A 20,721-nucleotide genomic window follows, 5' to 3' on the forward strand; every position below is an offset into this window, starting at 1 on the left:
AAAGATATGCACAGACATTTCTCAAAAGAAGACATTTATGCAGCCAACAGACACATGAAAAAAATGCTCATCATCACTGGCCTTCAGAGAAATGCAAATCAAAACCACAATGAGATAGCATCTCACACCAGTTAGAATGGCGATCATTAAAAAGTCAGGAAACAACAGGTGGGGGAGAGGATGTGGAGAAATAGGAACACTTTTACACTGTTGGTGGGACTGTAAACTAGTTCTACCATTGTGGAAGACAGTGTGGCGATTCCTCAGGGATCTAGAACTAGAAATACCATTTGACCCAGCCATCCCATTACTGGGTGTATACCCAAAGGATTATAAATCATGCTGCTATAAAGACACATGCACACATGTGTTTATTGTGGCACTATTCACAATAGCAAAGACTTGGAACCAACCCAAATGTCCATCAATGACAGACTGGATTAAGAAAATGTGGCACATATACACCGTGGAATACTATGCAGCCATAAAAAAGGATGAGTTCATGTCCTTTGTAGGGACATGGATGAAGCTGGAAACCATCATTCTCAGCAAACTATTGCAAGGACAAAAAACCAAACATCACATGTTCTCACTCATAGGTGGGAATTGAACAATGAGAACACTTGGACACAGGAAGGGGAACATCACACACCGGAGCCTGTCGTGGGATGGGGGACAGGGGAGGGAAAGCATTAGGAGATATGCCTAATGTAAATGACCAGTTAATGGGTGCAGCACGCCAACATGGCACATGTATACATACATAACAAACCTGCACGTTGTGCACATGTACCCTAGAACTTAAAGTGTAATTTAAATTAAATTAACGGAAAAAAAAAGAATGTCTTTAAGAGACGGACATTGTTGCAGAGCTCTTTTACTAGGGTTAAACTGGAGTACAGAGAAGATTAGAGTGGGGCTTTAGTGAGGTGTGTGAGCCTGATTTCAGGGAGTATGTAAAGGCTGGGAAACATGAATTGTAAGGCAGAGATGTTGGGGGCTAACAGAGAGGGAGGGGGTCAAAGGTAACCAAGGTGTCAATCCTAGATGTCTGGTAGAATAGTGTAGCATTTAATGGAATCAGAACATCAGGATGAAGGCAGTATTAATTGCCTACAGGTGATAAAAGTTGTCCGCAGAAAATATCCAGCAGGTAGCAGGAAAGACAGACAGAATTGGGATTTGGGAAAGAGTCTGGACTAAAGGTGCATATTTGAGAGTTGCTCATGGAGAGATGAGAATTGATGAGATGTGGCAATGGATTAGACGTTTAGAAGAATGAGAGGAAAGAGAATTAATGAGAGCAGAATCCTTTTTGTTTTTACCTAAATTTTAATGATGAGCCCTAGCTTTTACTGTCCTCCCTGTTTTAACTGACTCTCTATACCCTCAGTAGTTCTCAACTGAAGGCAATTTTTTTTTTAAGTATGAGAAGGAGAGGGTGTGATACCACTGGCATCCCTGGGTAGAGGCCAGGGAAGCCACTAAGCATCGTGTCATGCACGGGACAGCCCCACAACAAAGGATTCTCTGGCCCAAAATGTCAGTATTGCCAAGGTTAGAAACACTGCTCTGTGTCTGCCAAAAGAAAATCCCTTCGGTGTCTTGTTTAGTCAAGCAAACTGTCCCCTAAATTTGGTTATCTCCTACAAGAAATGGAAAGCAGAAATCCTTTCAGAACAAAATACGCTCTCCCACAAGGGTCTCTAATTCTTCCTGCACACTTCTCCATAGAAGAAAGACTAAATATTCAAGAATGACAATTTGGGAGTAGATTATTTTTTATAAAAGCAAGCAAACACTCATCTTATTTTTCAAGTAATTCCAACTGAACACATATATGGTAAAAGCCACTGGGAGGAAAACCAGGAAAGGGCTCCCACATGCTCATATCTGTTCTGGATGTTCACAGACATATATGTTAAGTAAACAGCATGCCCATGTACTTGAGCAGCCCAGGTCTGCCTTTGAACCTTCTTTCCTGCTTGCCGTGGGCAGCATTGATCTACATGGGCTGTGTTGTGCTTGTACTTCATTGCACAGTTTCCAAGTGTTTCTGCACTTGGAAATAATATTTTATTTTTGCAACATTCCTTAAGGGATGTCTAGTTGATTCATTGTGATAAAATTGGAACAATAAGAACATGTGAAAGAATCTAAATATTCATGAACTGTTCGACAGGCCACTTAACTTCTCTGTGTGACAGCATTTTAGCACAGTGCTTAAGGGAGGAAATTCTGTGCTATTCTGTCCAGAACATCTCTTTCTCTGTTTCCTCATCCATAAAGTGAGGATGGTAACGTGCCCATCTCGTAGGGTTATTCGGGAGGTGGAGTAAGCTAAATTATTAGCCACATCCCCTAAGTTCTGGAACCATCATAACAACATTATTCAGCATTGCTTGCTTAGCGTTTCACCAAACCAAACTCTTCATATTTTATTATATTGTATACTTTGAAGTGACGTGTATTACCCCACATGGATATACTGATTTCTTCCCTTGTCAATGACACAAAAATAATCATGAAATATTTCTTAGCCTGAAAAATGTTGTGTTTTTACCAGGATGACATTTTGTAAATATGTGTGGGTATCTTTAGAATGCCCCCATACCAAAAATATTGATAGGGTTTTAACATTAATTAACTTTATAAATAGTGAGATCAAAGAAATTTTGCTTCTTCTTTGCTTGGTTGATTTCTAAAATGTTTTCACTGGAATGAAGTTAATGTTTAAATTAAATACGAGAAAACAACGAATATTTAAATATAAAAGTTGCATGGGTTTTTTTCAGTATTTATTTTAGAAAAACCTGAAAGTTCATCCATAGAAAAGTAGAAAAATTATGACATATTTATATGATGGAATAACTATACAACAATGAAAAGCAATGACATTTTTATATTTGTTGATATCTATAGATCTCAAAAATATAAGGTTGGATGAAAGAAGCAATATACAAAAGAATATATAAAGTTATACTACTTGTGTAAATGTAATAAGAGACATTATGCAATGGACTATGGGTAGCAATTGTATCTGGTAAAGGAAGTAGAGGAATAGGCTGGGGAAGAAAAGGGAGACCTCAACTTTATGAAAAATGTATTTCTTTTATAAATCCAAATGAATACATAAGAATCAAAATGACAAAATGTGAACATTTGTGAATTTTGGGGGTGGATACATGAGTGTTTGTTATATTATTCTCTGTACTTTTCTGTATTTTTAAGCCTTAAAAAAGAAAAAAAAGACTTTCATTAAATTGGGCTTGGATATAGAAAAAAAGAATTGAATTGACTGCAAAGTAACAAGTCTAAAATTAGGATAATTTGCCAAGACCTGTACTGCTCAAAAGTAATTCTCATTCCCATTCCAGTAAGAAGTTTAGTGTTGGATATTATGGATATTCATCTGACTCTGAAATATGTGCCTATATAGAATAAATGATTTTATTGTTTGAGTAGAGACTCTAAAGAGAATACACTGAAAGATGCTTGCAAAATATAGGAATTGATTTTTATAATTTGCAAGACCTGATTACAGGTAGTCTGACACTTGTCAGGGTTTACCCAAAATAGTTCTATTGAACATAAGCTACCCTTGGATAAGAAGACTGAAGCACAATTAAATTCTATCCTTTTTTGCTCAAGGAAACCTTAAGATTGGTCCTTTGCTGCAAGACCCTGTTGACCTTCCTTCTTTTATGTGGAAATAGAATTCTTGTACTCCTTAGAAAACCAAAGCAAGGTCTATAATCCTTTTTAACATGCATGTGTAACTTCCATTAACACATATCCCAGATAATATTCCAGCACTGCTATTTTTGTTGTATGGCTCTCAGATGGAATGTAGAAAAACAGCCAGGAATGATTTTCTTTTGGTTCCAGGTCCCATGCACTTTATTTCATTTTCCAGCTGCCCTTCCTCCACAAAACTGAAACTGAGCCAGTTTTGTTTTCTGGCTCTAAATTTGATCATAAATTATGTAAATTTATAAAGTAAATTTTATAAATGTTTTACTTAGTCAACCTCCATTTCAAGTATGTGAAACCCCCAAACTCAGGAATATGTTCAAGTGGTAACTTTTTTTTCTTTACAAACAGGATACAACATGAATTTTCTCCAGACACTGTAAGCATAGACCCAGCTCAAGGATGGTCAATGCGTATAATGGTTTCTTTCCTCCCCATCACTAACCATAGTGGCTATTGCTCATATATTAAAGTGGTCTTTCCTGCCAATCTTAGAAGCAACCTCAGGATTTTCGTCAACATTACACGCTCAATTAATCTGAATTAATACCCAAGAAGAAACCTATTTACTCTTGCTGCAGATGTATTCCAGAATGTATGGAATTCCTTTCTGCTTCATAATCTGGCTAATTAAATATTGCATCAATTATATTGGTTTAAATATTGCATCAATTATATTGGTTGAGACCATTTTTCCCTTTCAGTTTCTAATAGTAGAGTACCATCAGCTGTCTAGGAAGCAAAATTGACTAAAATTTTGTGATTCTTAGATCACAAAATAAGAAATATATTTTTTCGTCACTGAAATTTCACTCACTATTTTTATCATGAGTAGAGTAAATTTATCAACCATGTTATTTATTATAATACATGGAGTGAATGATTATTATGCTTCAGACATTGTGCCAAGTGTCATACATGTATTTCCTCATTTTATCTTTGCAACAACTTCATGGAGTAGGTTTTATCATTATACAGATAAGAACACTGAGGTGTAGAGAGATTAAGGAATTTGTCCAGTAAAACCTGAAAGTGGCACAGTTCTGTTTCAAATCCATATACCTCCCAAGCTCTTTAACCATTACGCTACACTCGGTACTCACTTTCTAATTATTTACTCGGTTTTACTATTATAACTCTTTGGTTTATTTACATCTATTGTGTCTTCATAATGGAATGACTATATAATAGTGTATCGCTGTGCTGCTTCTCAGCTCCACATTCAGTGGCATCACAGTGGTAGCTTGAAATGAGCCATAGACAGAGAATTTATGCCACAGAAGTTGGCAAATGCTACAAATTAGGGTTTTTTGTTTTATTGAGACCCAGTTGTTAAACATTTACCAGAATGCCACTGACCACATTGGTGTTGTTCTTGTTATTTCTGTTTGTTGTTTTTGCAGTTGGTTTTGCCCTCATTGGCTTCCTCACTAATAATATAATTTTGAGTGTAAGTTAAGATTGTGGTGGATGAATCTAATCAGAGAGTGAGAAGAATGATGAGCCTCATTAGATTATCTAGTCAAGCTGCAAATTACTTAATTAAAAAAGCCTGAATTTTAAGAACAGAAATATTTATTAGATGGCAAATAGAAAAGTAGAAAATGGGGTTTCTGAGAATAAACTGATGATTATGTGACCCTCAGATAAGTATCTAAAATTTTTAATTGTATTTATTAGAGCAAAACTGGAGAAGAATTTACAAATTTGGTGCTCTCTCTCTCTGTATATATATATATATTTGAGACAGGGTCACTCAATCACCCAGGCTCATAATACAGTGGCATGATTGTAGCTCACTGCAGGCTCAAATTCCTGAGCTCAAGCAATTCTCCCACCTCAGCCTCCCAAGTAGCTGGGACTACACTTGTGTGCCACCACACTCTGCTAATTTTTTTTTTTTTTCTGTAGAGACAGGGTCTCACTGTTTTGCCCAAGCTGGTCTTGAACTCCTGTGCTTCAGCAATCCTCTTGCCTCAAACTTATATTCATTTTTTATGTAAACACTTTGATATATTTTATAGTCTCCAGCTATCTGCAATGTCTGGGATCACTGTCTATACAAGGTAATTTATCGTTTCAATTTCTAAAGGAAAGTGGTGAGATTTTGAGAGCAGAGCTGGGCCTGTTTTATCCTTTTATTTCCATTCTCTATCCCACCCTCTGTCTTTTGATAATGCATTGCAATTTGTAAATACTGATAAATAACTGGAATTCATCTAGCCATAAGATTCATAGCTGGTGTTCTCTTTTTAATGTAATATATTGTATTTCCTGCAAGTCTGATAGAATATGGAACTGGGTGGAAAATCTGCATATTTCTGTTCTCATGTAGAATTGCTAAATAATATTCTACTTCACCTTTTATATAAACCTTCATATGAACCACTTAGCACTTCCTGGAGACCAATATGACATCAAATTTTCAAATTAATAAAATTACATCATAATTCATGTGTTCATTCATTCAACAAATTTTTGATGAAGTAAAATAATAGTATAAACATAACAACTACTATTTATTGAACACTTAATATGCTCCAGGTTCTAGTATACATACTTTACTTGCTGTATCCTATACAAAACACACAACAACATCATGAGGTAGCTGTTAATATTATTCCTATTTAAAATATGAAGAAACTACTATTTGGAAAGTTGAAGTTACTTGTCCAGATCTGAATCCAGATAATTGTTTCTTAATTCTGAGCTCTTCATTATTTAATACCTTGCCTTTGTATTTAACACCTGTACTAGATGTTATATGGAATGTCAGAGAAACCTGTAATATTGTTGTGAATATTGAACTTTCAGTCTCATTGGAGAAAATATACATGGTAATGATTACATTGAAACTGTGAGTATGTATTCATTTAGCCTCAAAAATCCATCAAATGTAAAAGGCATAAATGTAGGACTTTCTTCTCAGTAATACTGGGTTTCTGTTGCTATACTGCTTCCTTTTGCCAGCATAAGATATTCATATATCATGGCAAAATAGATCAGAGAAGTCATGTTATATGTTTTTTAAAGATGTAATATGTTTAACATATATATGTTTAAACATGTTATGTATACATGTTATATATATATGTTGAAGCATGTTATATATGTTTAAACATGTTATAGGTTTTTTACCTTAAATATTTGGAAAGTACACTATACATTGAATTAATCTGGCTAAATAGAAACCTGATAATATATGTTACGGACACCAAGTTTTTTTTTTTTGGATTCTTCGTCTTTATTATTATACTTTAAGTTTTAGGGTACATGTGCACAACGTGCAGGTTTGTTACATATGTATACATGTGCCATGTTGGTGTGCTGCACCCATTAACTCTTCATTTAACATTAGGTATATCTCCTAATGCTATCCCTCCCCCCTCCCCCCACCCCACAACAGGCCCCAATACCAAGTTATTTGATAGCTCTTTCATGGTTTCTTCAAACACCAACCTCTGTCACCAACTCTCTAAATAGGATATCAATGTCCGAGACTTCAGTAGCTCTTTTCCTATGGACACCAGTATTGATTGAATACTTCCTTTGCTTCTTGTGCAGTGTGCTAGAAAGTTGTCCCCAAAGTAGAATAAAATAGATCTCCGTACTCCCTGAAAAAAATATTTTGTAAAAGGAAATCAGTAAATGAGATTCAGTAATCACTCACAAATATTCCCTACCATCTTTGCTGTGTCTAATGTATACAAAACATAACTTAAAAACATAGCTTAACAACACTGCTCTCAAATTATATCACTTTAATTTTCATGAATTATGTTTACATATTTTGTATCATATAACCTAAAGAAACACCAACACTTAAAAAAATAGTTACAGACCACAAATTTGTGAGAAATTTCACTTCACACCATTTTATATAGTTGGTATTCTCCTTATAAATGTTATTATATATTGTATTCTCTAGAAGTCTGTTAGAATATGGAGCTGAGTGTGAAATTTGCATATTTTTGTTCTCACTTAGGATTGCCAAGTAATGTTTTAGTTCACTTTTTACATAGGACTGAGTCCAAGTATTTAAAAGGATTTTTTTCTTGGTTAATTTTAACTATTTTATGGCCTTTCAAGAGCAGTAGGTTTTAGGTATTTTTCTGGACTGTGTATTTGACTAACAACACATACAGTTCTTGTGTGAAAATTATTTAGAAATACACTTTCTTCCAGATACTACTTCCATTTGTGTGGAAATTGTCTTAGTATACTGGTGATATTATTTTTATTTTCTCTGCAGAGATTTCATATCATTTTATACATTACAAGCATTTTTGTTTTATCATATTGAGCATATTCTAATAGCTGCTTTAAAATATTTGCCTTATAATTCCAAAATTTGTGTCATCTTTGGATTGGCATCTGTTGGTTATTTCTCCCTTAAAAGTAGATCGTGTTTTCCTGGCTGTTTGTCAAATAATTTTGAATTCTATCCTGGACACTGCAGGGTTCATGTTGTGGGGTCTCTGGATTCTATTACATTACTCTAAAGGTTGTTGATGTTTTTGTTTTAGAAGACAATTATCTTGGTTAGACTCAAACTGTGAACCATCTCCCCTACAGTTATTGGTAGCTCAGTTCACCATTCAGAGTACTTTTATTTTGTTTTTTATTTAAGTTTTTGATTGACAAATTATAAATGTATATATTTATGGAGTACAACATGATGTTTTGATATATGTATATAATATGGAATGATTAAGTAAGCTAATTAACATATCTATTACCTCACATAATTTTTTATGGTGAGAACACTTGAAATTCACTTTTGGTAATCTCAAAATATATAATACAACATATTTTTAGCTCTAGTCACCATGTTGTGCCATAGATCTCAAAAACTTATTTCTCATATCAGTGCATGGGTGGTTTGGTGGTAGAATTCTCACCTGCCAAAAATTTATTTCTCCTGTCTAACTGAAACTTTGTTCCCTTCGACCAATATCTCTCTATTTCCCTTACCTCCCAACCTCTGGTAACTACCAATCTACTCTCTGTTTTTATGAGTTTGACTGTTTAACTCATCCAAATAACAGAATTATCTTTTTTTAAGGCTGAGTAGTATTCCATTGTGTATATATACCACATTTTCTTTATCCATTCATTCGCTGCTGGATACTTAGGGTGATTCTGTATCTTGACAACTGTGAATAATGCTGCAGGGAACATAGCAGTGCAGGTCTCTCTTAGACATACTGATTTCAAATCCTTTGGATATGTACCCAGAAGTAGGATACCTGGCTCATGTGGTAATTTTATTTTTAGTATTTTAAAGATCCTCCATAATGGTTTTTCATAATGCTTCTATTGTGTCCTGTGCTTGCATACTTAAAAGAATAGCAAGAGACGAGCGGAATTTATACACAAAACTTGGAGTCCTCTTTCTCAGGCTCTCTCCTTTATGAAGTTCCCCAGCTCACTCGCTAGTGGTTCTTTCCTTATGTTGCTCCAGCTACCCTCAGTATAAAACTGTGAAGATCTAAAACTCAACCCATACCAGTCACTTACTCCAAGTATTGACTCCCCTTCAAAATCTTCCTACTTTTGTTCACTCTCCAAGCCCCCCGGCTAGTTGTTTTTCTGTATTTTGACCAGTTGTTATTTGCAAGAGGTTCAATTAGGAGCTTACTCTTCCAGATTACAAATGTAAACTCCTATACTGATTTTAGAGAGCAAAACATTTTACTATTTGCCAGAAACACCTTGCAATAATATAGAAATGTGTGAAGTTTGTGATTCATGGACTAGGCAGTGGACAGTCTTCTGTGAGCAGCAGCTCTGATAATGTATGCATATTATGGCACCAGCGCACACAGTTATTTTGATACTATTAAGCTTATGGATGGTTGTTTTACATAAAGTCTACGGTTATGTTTTACATTTGCCCCTGGTCCTCACCTTCACTGAGATGCTCACCTAAAGCACCAAAGTACGCATACTGTTGAGAATCAATTCCGCTCTCAAGTAACTACAGAGCTTTCCCATCATGTTCTGAGTAATTCATTACAATACGTAATATAGAATTGCCAAGAAAGTCCAACTTAAATCTCACCTACTGCCTCAGTCACTGCCACACCTGCAAGCTAAATCCTACACCTCTTCATAGTCTCCCTTTCTAACCACACTGCATATTGCTCACTACTTGTAAAACTATCGTAATTTCTATTAGTTTTGCATCACCACTATTTCGACTACGAACCCTTGATGGTGAAGACAAGCCATGTGCCTCCTACTAACATATTGAATCGAAAACTTCTACCTAGCTTGAAAAGACCTTCTTGAACTGCATGCATCCCATTCTTCCAACTTGTTTTACTGCTGTAATTATGGACTTGTCCCCTTCCTTATTACGTCATAGGTATAGCATATCACTCTCCACGCAGACCTTTGTTGCAAAATGCTTAGGATATTGATGACAACTGGAGTGGATAACTTAAAAAATAAATTTAAAAAAACGCTTAGGATATTGAAAGAAATACCTCTAAATTTCTACATTCTTTCTCATGCACATTCCTCCTAAAACTAATTGTTAAAGAGTATAGTGCCATATTTCTTACATGCTCTTTTTATTCCCCATAATCTCTTAGCCCTTTTTCTGCCAATGTTATACCAGATTATTCCTTTATATATTCCTATATATATTCCTTATATTTCATATAAGCATGAAAATGTTCTTTCTCTCATTTGGATATGTAATCCTAATTAAACAAAGTCCCAGTATTTTCTTAAAAGATATGGAGCTCATCTGTCGACTTGTACCAATATCAGATTAATTACTGCAATTATCAAGAAACATTTGAGGAATGTTGACATTCAAATCAACTATAGCATAAAACATGTACCAAAAAGATGATGATGTTAAATAACTTTTAGAAGACTATGAATCTTGGTTGTCAAGGGGTCCTTAATTGCTATCACATTGTCTCTTGCTTAATGCACATAAAGTATAAAAGTAACTTTAATAAAAACTAACTCAAGAATAGAACAAATCAGAACTATAATAGGATTAGTAAGTTCTATTAGCTGGACATTCACACACATCACGAAGCAAGGGTTCGGGAGAGATCAGGCTAAAGAGGTTTCTGGTGGAGGAGGGTCAACTCTAAGGAAAACATTGGCAGTTGATAGGATGTGGAAACATCATCTGTTGAAATGACTTCCACAATGAGAGAGAAACATCTTTCTCTCTTAACAAATCATTACATCTCCACTGTCCATTGCACTTTGGCCCCTGTGTTTTTAAAATAGCTGGAAAGTATTCACTGTGCCTGTAGGGCTAGACAGCAATAGGAATGATAAAAAGAAGAGTTGACAACTATGATTCATTGAATGTATACTGCGTGCATACATGGTGCTCATTTGTATTGGCCAGACAATTTGTAAAACCATTATAATAATCCTCATTTTTCAGAAGAAGAACCTGATTCTCAGGTCACAATGTAGTTTATCTAAGATCACACTGATGGAAGTGGCATAACTGGGATTATAATTCACACCCATCTGACTCTTAAATTTAAGCTAGTGGCTGAACTAATTTACACTCCTACCAACAGTGTAAAAGTGTTTCTATTTCGCCACATCCTCTCCAGCATCTGTTGTTTCCTGACTTTTTAATGATCGCCATTCTAACTGTCATCAGATGGTATCTCATTATGGTTTTGATTTGCATTTCTCTAATGACTAGTGATGCTGAGCTTTTTTTCATATGTTTGTTGGCAGTATAAACGTCTTCTTTTGAGAAGTGTCTGTTTACATCTTTTGCTCACTTTTTGATGTGGCTCTTTGTGTTTTTCTTGTAAATTTAAGTTATTTGTAGATTCTGGATATTAGCCCTTTGTCAGATGGACAGATTGCAAAAATTTTCTCCCCTTCTGTAGGTTGCCTATTTGCTCTGATGATAGTTTCTTTGCTGTGCAGAAGATCTTTTTAATTAGATCCCATTTGTCAATTTTGGCTTTTGTTGCCATTGCTTTTGGTATTTTAGTCATGAAGTCTTTGCCCATGCCTATGTCCTGAATGGTATTGCCTGGGTTTTCCTCTAGGGTTTTTATGGTTTTAGGTCTTATATTTAAGTCTTTAATCCATCTTGAGTTAATTTTTGTATAAGGTTTAAGGAAGGAGTTGTTTCAGTTTTCTGCATATGGCTAGCCAGTCTTCCCAAAACCGTTTATTAAATAGGGAATCCTTTCCCCATTGCTTGTTTTTGTCAGGTTTGTCAAAGATCAGATGGTTGTAGATGTGTGGCATTATTTCTGAGGCCTCTGTTCTGTTCTGTTGGTCTATATATCTGTTTTGGTATCAGTAACATGCTGTTTTGGTTACCATAGGCTTATAGTGTAGTTTGAAGTCAGGTAGCATGATGCCTCCAGCTTTGTTCTTTTTGCTTAGGATTGTCTTGGCTATATGGGCTCTTTTTTGGTTCCATATGAAATTTAATGTGGTTTTTTCCAATTCTGTGAAGAAAGTCAATGGTAGCTTGATGGGGATAACATTGAATCTATAAATTACTTTGGGCAGTATGGCCATTTTCATGATATTGATTCTTCCTATCCATGAGCATGGTGGGAGACAGTGTGGAAATTCCTCAAGGATCTAGAACCAGAAATACCGTTTGACCCAGCAATCCCATTACTGGGTATATACCCAAAGGATTATAAATCATTCTACTATAAAGACACATCCACACATATGCAGCACTGTTCACAATAGCAAAGACTTGGAACCAACCCAAATGCCCATCAATGATAGACTGGATAAAGAAAATGTGGCACATATACACCATGGAATACTATGCAGCATAAAAAAGAATGAGTTCATGTCCTTTCAGGGACATGGATGAAGCTGGAAACCATCATTCTCGGCAAACTTGCTCTCACTCATATGTGGGAGTTGAACAATGAGAGAACACATGGACACAGGGAAGGGAACATCACACACCAGGGCCTGTCAGTGGGTGGGGGGCTATGGGAAGTATAGCATTAGGAGAAATACCTAATGTCGATGACGGTTCGATGGGTGCAGGAAACCACCACGGCACACGTATACCTATGTAACAAACCTGCATGTTCTGTGTTCTGCACATGTATTCCAGAACTTAAAGTATAATAATTAAAAAAAAAATTAAGCTAGTAACCACTGCAAGACACAGTGCTTTTTGGAGAGAATGAGCTCATCAAATAAGCGCATACCTTGTAAGCTCTCTCTGGAAAGATTCAAGTTATAGATGTGAAAAAGCTTTGAAAGCCAGAGAGTGCTACAGAGATGCAAGGCATTGTTCCTGTTTATTTACTTTTCTTTGTTTTTCCCCTTTTCTGTAGTCACCTTTGGTAAATAGGAGAATCATCTTAAAAATGTGCAATTCTCTTCAGGTTATTCTCTAGATCTGTTCTATAATGAAACGTATTCTTCAGTAACCTAAGACAGTATAAAATAGTAGAATTACTATAAGATAAACACCTAACCTCTATAATTCAAACTGTACATATCACCCTTTATTTTCTATTAATCTAACCTTTTGTAATGCGTACCCAAACATAAGGATCAACTAGTAAACCTGACTCAAGTCTTCACCTTCAAGTATTGCATAAAAGCAAAATTATACCAATGAAAATAAAAGGCCTCTGTAAAAATCCTGCAAAGTACATAATTTTAAAAAGTAAAACAAATTGTAAAGTAATCAGTCCTATAGAAATGACATCCCTAACCTTTCCCTAAATTACATGAAGGTTGTGACATTTCGTGGCCACTGGCACAGCTAAATATAAACGGATTATTCTGTGCCTGCTCCCTGTGCTTTTGCTGACTGACACAACAATTAAGGAAACAAGTTTCCTTCGTAAATTATAGCTCCATGCAGCTTTGAGTAAGCAGAAAGTGTACATTAGAAATATTTTTAGCTTGACGTGAAACTTTCCAAAGGCTCCTAATTAAGCAGTTAAGTCCAAGAAACTATAATTGCAACTGCCAAAATAACTGGGAAATCATACCTTGGATGGGATCAATCTTAAACTAAAACTATTGTTTGGAAAATCTTATGAAAAGACTTTATTATTCTTTAACATCCTCCTTAACAGAAGGGTACTTCTAATATTGCCCACTTTCTGAGAAATTCAGGTGCACTGTTTATTTGCAGAGTATATATACAGTGAGTGTGTAAACAAATCCTAGCAAAAAGAATGACTATAAGCATTGGTCATTTGTCACTAGAAAATAAACCTCCAGAGTCTTGTCCTAGTGAACACTAAGACAGAGCATCACCAACCCATGGGTCAGATATGGATTCTCACCATGGATTCAGCTATCAGAAACAGTAGAAGAGGTCTTTTGAGAACACCATCTCACTTATACCTTGATCCAAAAGCTATTTAACCTCCGTAGATGTGTCACATTTCCAAAAGAATAGTAGCAGAGTTTTATGCAGACTATTTCTATACAGCTCAGATATCAGATATTGTTATATGAAGGTAATGATTATTATATTTTAAATGCTTTCAGGTGAAAACATCAGTTGCGTTCATGGGAATGTTCAGAGTCAGAGCATATATGAATTTAAAATAACAGTCATCTAGCTCCTGTTGTCATAACAAAGTCATGTTATGGTCACTGATGCAGTTACCTTGACAAATCTGTGATGGTGTTTAGAGGATTTTATATTCATGTAATTTAAATAAATAAGCATATTAAAGTGGTGTTTATTTCACTATTATCTTTATTTGAATTTCTTTATGTTATTATTTTGATTCAGTTTAATCCCAAATTAGAAATGTTGGTAGCAGATTAAGAGGCACAAAGTGGGCTGTCAGTAAAACTTTTTTGACAGCTGCATTTATCGAATACTTATCATGGGCACCAGGTAATGCATGCATTTACTCACTGAATCCCCAATGCTAATGTTATAGCCATTTCTACTCAGATGAGGGGACTGAGGGTCAGAGAGGTTAGGAAGCCTGTTCAGGGTGACACAATACAAAGTGTCATAAATTGGGTTTGTACTCAGCCACTCTGGCTATTAACATCAGCAGTATGTTAATGGGTCAACGCTTGTTAAGTGTCCCAAGAATGAATGCAAACTACTCCAGCTTAGAGGAAATCATCAAACAACAGAATATAGTGTCCAAAAATGAGACTTAGTTTTAAACAAACACATCACATTTGTTTCATATATATATAGTTTCAGAATAGGTCCCCAGGAACGCTCTCAACCTATACTAATGGCATCACCATTTCTCAAAGAGTTGTGGCGCTATCCTTGGGAACTGATTTTAGAATCAGTTAATAAGCCACTGTCTTACACAATGTAGCCTAATGGCTTCACAGTCTCACCACTCTTCTTCTAAAACTGAAGTGGGGCCTGGCACAGTGGCTCACACCTGTAATCCCAACATTGACGTGGGAGGATTGCTTGATCTCAGGAGTTTGAGACCAGCCTAGGAAACATAGTGAGACCTCATCTCTACAGCGGAAAAGAAAAAAATCAGCCAAGCAAGGTAGTGCATGCCCTGTAGTCCCAGCTACTTGGGAGACTGAGGCAGAAGGGTCACTTGAGCCCAGGAGGTCAAGGCTGTAGTGAGCCACCATTGTGCCACTGCACTTCAGCTTGGGTAACAGAGCAAGGCTCTTTCTAAAAAAAAAAAAAAAAAAAACAAAGGTCTGCCCTGACGCTTATGTACCTTCCTTCCCAAACTTGGCTCTGAATGACATTTGACTGTTAAAAGTGTCAAATTCATCCTCAAAGGGTGAAAATGTGCCAATTGTCAAAGTAGTTAAAAGGTCCTATTGCAATTTACTTTAATCAATTCCAAAAATGTTTTGAGTAATGAAGGCATTATTATAAATGTGTAGTCCATTAAGTTGGAAGATCTGATGAGGATCCTATTCATTTGGATAAATAAGTTATTTAAAAAGACCCCCAAAACAGGCCTCATTCCTTTAAAGTCCATGTGTGAAACTTCTGCCTTGCTCCACATTCTGTGCTAGGGGATATATGGGTTGACATAGAAAGTAAGGTGGATAGTTACTGATTCTTTTTTTATCCTAGAAAGTTGTAAGGTTGACATTGTCTCTTAAAAAAATAATAATAATAAAATAAATAAAAAATAAAAATTCCCTTGCACTCCAATATAGTTGTTGTTTTCTTTTTTTCTTTGAGATGGAGTTTCACTCGTATTGCCCAGGCTGGAGTGTAATGGCACAGTTTCAGCTCATGCAATCTCCACCTCCTGGGTTCAAGCAATTCTCCTGCCTCAGCCTCCTGAGTAGCTGGATTACAGGAATGCGCCACCACACCCGGCTAATTTTGTATTTTTAGTAAAGACGGTTTCTCCATGTTGTTCAGACTGGTCTCGAACTCCCGGCCTCAGGTGATCCGTCCACCTTGGTCTCCCAAAGTGCTAGGATTACAGGTGTGAGCCACTGCATCCAATAGAGTCTTTACATGGTTGTGGTGGTGACTGGGGGTGGACAACAGCAATTTACCAGAAGTGGAAGAGTAAAGGATTTTAATTGAGAATTGGCCTTAGGCAAAGCTTAAAAGTCAAAACTTTGTCTTTCAAAACCCCGTTAGATCTCCCCAGAACCTCTATTTCCTCTCCCAGTGAGCTTCGCTCCTCCTCCAATCATCCTCCCATCCCCTGTATTTCAATGCTTGCTGTCAGAAAAGTACTAGCTAATGGCAGCTTGCCATTATGTATATGGCCAACCACTTGTATTTGCATTAGACAGTGAAACTTTCAGAGAAGGAAAAAGCAGACTAAGCCACAGAGGAAAGCTTCTATCCTCTGCACCCACTCTTCTTCATGGAGACTTCCAAACCAAACCATCTCTGACACTTAGAGTGGTAGCACCTTCCTCAGATCGGGAAAGCCAAATAGCTTAGAAGATTACATTAAATTTACTGGTATAATCAAAATAATATATCACAAGCCATGAATATCTGAAGAGACCCTTGAATTTCTGGCATTGTATCTCCATCCAGAAAAGCTAAAAAAAAAACTCCCAATGAAAAGCGTCCAATTTTAAAGGAAATACCTGAAATTAGTCTACTTCATGTCCCCAGGAGGCAAGGATACCAGACCTGTGGTATTTCCTAAGCACTTGAAAGGCCAACAGTGACCTCATCATGTAAATATCTTTATGATAAACTCTCAGGACAGCCTTTTTTTTTTTTCTTACTTTAAGTTCCAGGATACATGTGCAGAACATGCAGGTTTGTTACATAGGTATACATGTGCCATGGTGGTTTGCTGCATCTATCAACCCATCATTTGGGTTTTAAGACCTGCATGCATTAGCTGTTTGTCCTGATGCTCTCTCTCTCCTCGCCCCCCCACCCCCGACAGGCCCAGGTATGTGTTGTTCCCCTTAATAGTGATAAAGTTTACCCTCGACAAGAATGTAACATTGATCAACATTAACACTGACTAATGCTGGTTCATTAATAACAAATATGTTTAGTTAACAAGATTAAAATTAAAGTTTTCTTGTGCAATTTGGAATGAAGAGAGGGGGACCCTGACTTAGTTTTGTAACTCAAATAACTTTACCCATCCCTAAAAGTCTATCTAACCCAAAAGAAAAATGACAAACAGACAACTTTTAAAAACATCACTTCAGCCTTCAGACATCTGATTGACAAGACTAAACATATCCACATGACTCCACTCCACTATGAAGCCATGTGGTGGGAGGTTATTGAATCGTGGGGGCGATTACCCCCATGCTGTTCTGTAATAGTGAGTGAGTTCTCACGAGATCTAATGGTCTTATAAAAGGCTTCTCCTGCTTTGCTCAGCACTTCTCCTTGCTGCTGCCATGTGAAGAAGGACGTGTTTGCTTCCCCTTCTGCCATAATTGCAAGTTTCTTAAGGTCCCCCCAGCCATGCTAAACTGTGAGTCAAATAAGCCTGCTTCCTTTATAAATGACCCAGTCTCAGGTATGTCTTTATTAACAGTATGAGAACAAACTAATACAATGCCATATTTGACTTTCTGTTTCTGAGTTGCTTCACTTAATAGCCTCCAGTTCCATCTGTGTTGTGGCAAATGATTTCATTCTTTTTAATGGCTGAGTAGCGTATGTACACATACACACACACACACACATGCACATGCACATGCACACCAAATTTTCCTTATGCAGTCATCCTTTGATGGACATTTAAATTGATTACATGTATTTTATTGTGAATAATGTTGCAATAAAATACAAGTGCAGGTATCTTTTTGCTATCACAATTTCTTTTCCTTTGGGTAGATACCAAGTCGTGGGATTGCTGGATTGAATGGTAGCTCTATTTTTAGTTCTTTGAGAAATCTCCATAGTGTTTTCCATAGAGGTTGTACTAATTTACATTCCCACCAACAGTATATAAGCATTCCCTTTTCTCTGCATCCTTGCCAACATCTGTTATTTTTTGTATTTTTAATGATAGAAAGATATTTCTGATTCCTCAAAAGGCACTGTTTTTAAGTAGGTCTGAGAAGTCCAGTTGAGTCATAAACTGGTGCCATGTGGTTTCATGTTGGCATGTGAAAATCTGATGATCTGCAAGAACTACATGCCCACCAGACAGATTCAGGGAAAAGGGGGCAAGCAGACAGAAATAAAAAATTCCAGCAATTTAAAACTTAAACAATGTATCAGTGTTTCTTTCCACATAGCCCCTCTATGTTTGTGGAGAGAGAGGTCCTCTTCAAGAGGATTCATCAACAATGGAAGAGTCTTTGAAACATTGATCCTGTCAGGTCTTGATCCTATCAGGTCTTGACTCTCATGAACCTTTTCTCTCTCCACTCAGTGGTGGATTTATTTATAGTAATTCACAAATGGCTCCCAGAGTCACCAACTTGTTGGAATTTATAATACACACCCCAAAATAAATCTTAAACATTCTACTATTTAACATTTTTCTGCATCAAATATAATCGTTATCTAAATATATTGGGTCTACAGAGAATGTTTTTTGAAGATGTCAACTTATGCTGGTTTCCTTCTTGTACACTTAGTCAATTTATGAATTTTTAGGACAAGAAATTTTATAACATTAGGGTCTTTTTTTACCCAAGATAAAAAATGCTTATTTAGAAGAATAAGTTTGTATGAGTTCTAGGAAGGTACATTGTCAGGTAATAGATATAAGGCTGGCTGTGTCTTAGATCAGCCAATTTCATGGAGAACAGAATTGCTGTCCAGTACAAATGAAATATGAGTCAAAGTCTGGACTTGAGTTTGAATCTAAAGTAGTTTACTTATCTGAGATGGCTTGCACAGTTGGCACGATCTACAATGGCATTCATTTCAGAGTTGCTTGAAGTTGGCTTTCTATGTAAAAGAGAGGCAGAGCTATGGCTTTTTAGCTCTTGCTCTAAGATTCAGATCTATTAAATTATTTTTATTGAGCGCCTACTACACACGCAGCAGCAGCACTCTGTCAATTTCATTGTAACTCCTGGAAAAGACATCTCTGGTATGACTCTTGTCCCCAGATCTCCTGCGGGAATAATAATCTTTCACACTCACTTAGTTCCTGGAGATGCTGTGATAATTGACAAGTGAATGTTTGTGAAGTACTTGAAATCCTCAGATGAACCTGTTATGTAAACATGGAAGAATGCTGCCTTTCCAGGTCACAGCCATAGCTGGAGCTTCTCTAAACAACCAGGTTTTCCTGGTTGGATGCTACTTGCCTAAGACTGTTATTTTGAGATAGCTGGTGTGTCCTTTATTAATATGTATCCCTGACTCTTGGCTCAGTGGAAGACAAAGATATGATGACCAAATTATATTTTACATGGGCTAAATGTCTCCTAATCTCTCATTTCTTTTGAATGGAGTGCCTCAAATCTTGATGATGATTCATTATACATTTATAAAAAAAGCGAAAGAAAAAGAAAACTTGCTTCTTGACTAACAGATACTCCTCGTATTCAGGAAGATTCTTGCAAGGATATTAAAACCCTCAAAATAATAGTCTGCTTAGAAGTTGGTTCACATATAATAAAAGGGAGACATTTCTCAAGTTCTATCAAATTTCAAAATAATTTAAGAAATCATCACATTAAAACAATGTATTATCAGATTAAGGATGGTATTGTTATAACCTTTTCAAGTAGTTCAAACGTTAGAAAACTATTCATATGAAGGTTTTTTAATAGACTCAGTGAACATCTTGCAAATTTATTTTGTAAGCTGCTGAAAATCCCTACTAGTTTAACTTGTCAACATACATCTTAAATTATTAGTTCAATGACACTTTCTACAAAATACAATTTTGTGTCTCTTGTAATGTGTGTCGACAGTTATCTGTATTAATTAGCACTCATCAGTCAGGAACTGAGCTCATTTCCAGCTGTTACTCTGGGACCAGCTCAACAAAGACTCCCATTATCTAAGCAAGCCCAGCTATTGGTCCTTCAATCTAAATGTCATAGTTTTCTGGGTAAAGCTTTATTCCCACTTGTTTTTTTAATACCTAAACTATTATTGTCATGGCTTGCAATTTACTGAAAAGATCATTTTCTGAAGAAGGCATGTAGAAGGCAAAACACAAATTTTACCCAAAGTAGATTTTAGACTTTTTCAGTCTGTGATATATATTCAACTGATTTGAGTCCCGTCAACTTCTCTCCACCCTCTACATTCATTTACATAAAATCTAAGTTATTCTGTAAACACTTTAGGGGCAAATTAATACTTTAAAAAATTACCTATACTTATTAATAAAGTTAAGAATAGTTATTATTTGTTCGGTAACATTTTATTTTACAGAGTTGTTTTTCTTGAAAATAATTGAGATACTTTTTCCAGAACAAGATTTTTATATGTAGATATCAATAAATTTGTTATATGTAGATTGATATCAAGAAATTTCACCTTATTAATCTAGATACCTGTAATGTAAAAATAGGTAGCTAGAGATGGAGGTAGTTCACTGCATATATAAATACACATACACATAC

General features: G+C 36.0%; 1 protein-coding gene across 3 annotated transcripts in view; it reads left to right on the forward strand.

The window, feature by feature from the left end:
• KCNQ5 (potassium voltage-gated channel subfamily Q member 5) overlaps positions 1-20,721 on the forward strand; it is a 592,520-nt gene that overhangs the window by 220,962 nt on the left and 350,837 nt on the right. The gene's annotated exons all lie outside the window — the stretch shown is intronic.

Source organism: Pongo pygmaeus, chromosome 5, assembly GCF_028885625.2.
Source record: "Pongo pygmaeus isolate AG05252 chromosome 5, NHGRI_mPonPyg2-v2.0_pri, whole genome shotgun sequence".
NCBI classification, from domain to species: domain Eukaryota; kingdom Metazoa; phylum Chordata; class Mammalia; order Primates; family Hominidae; genus Pongo; species Pongo pygmaeus.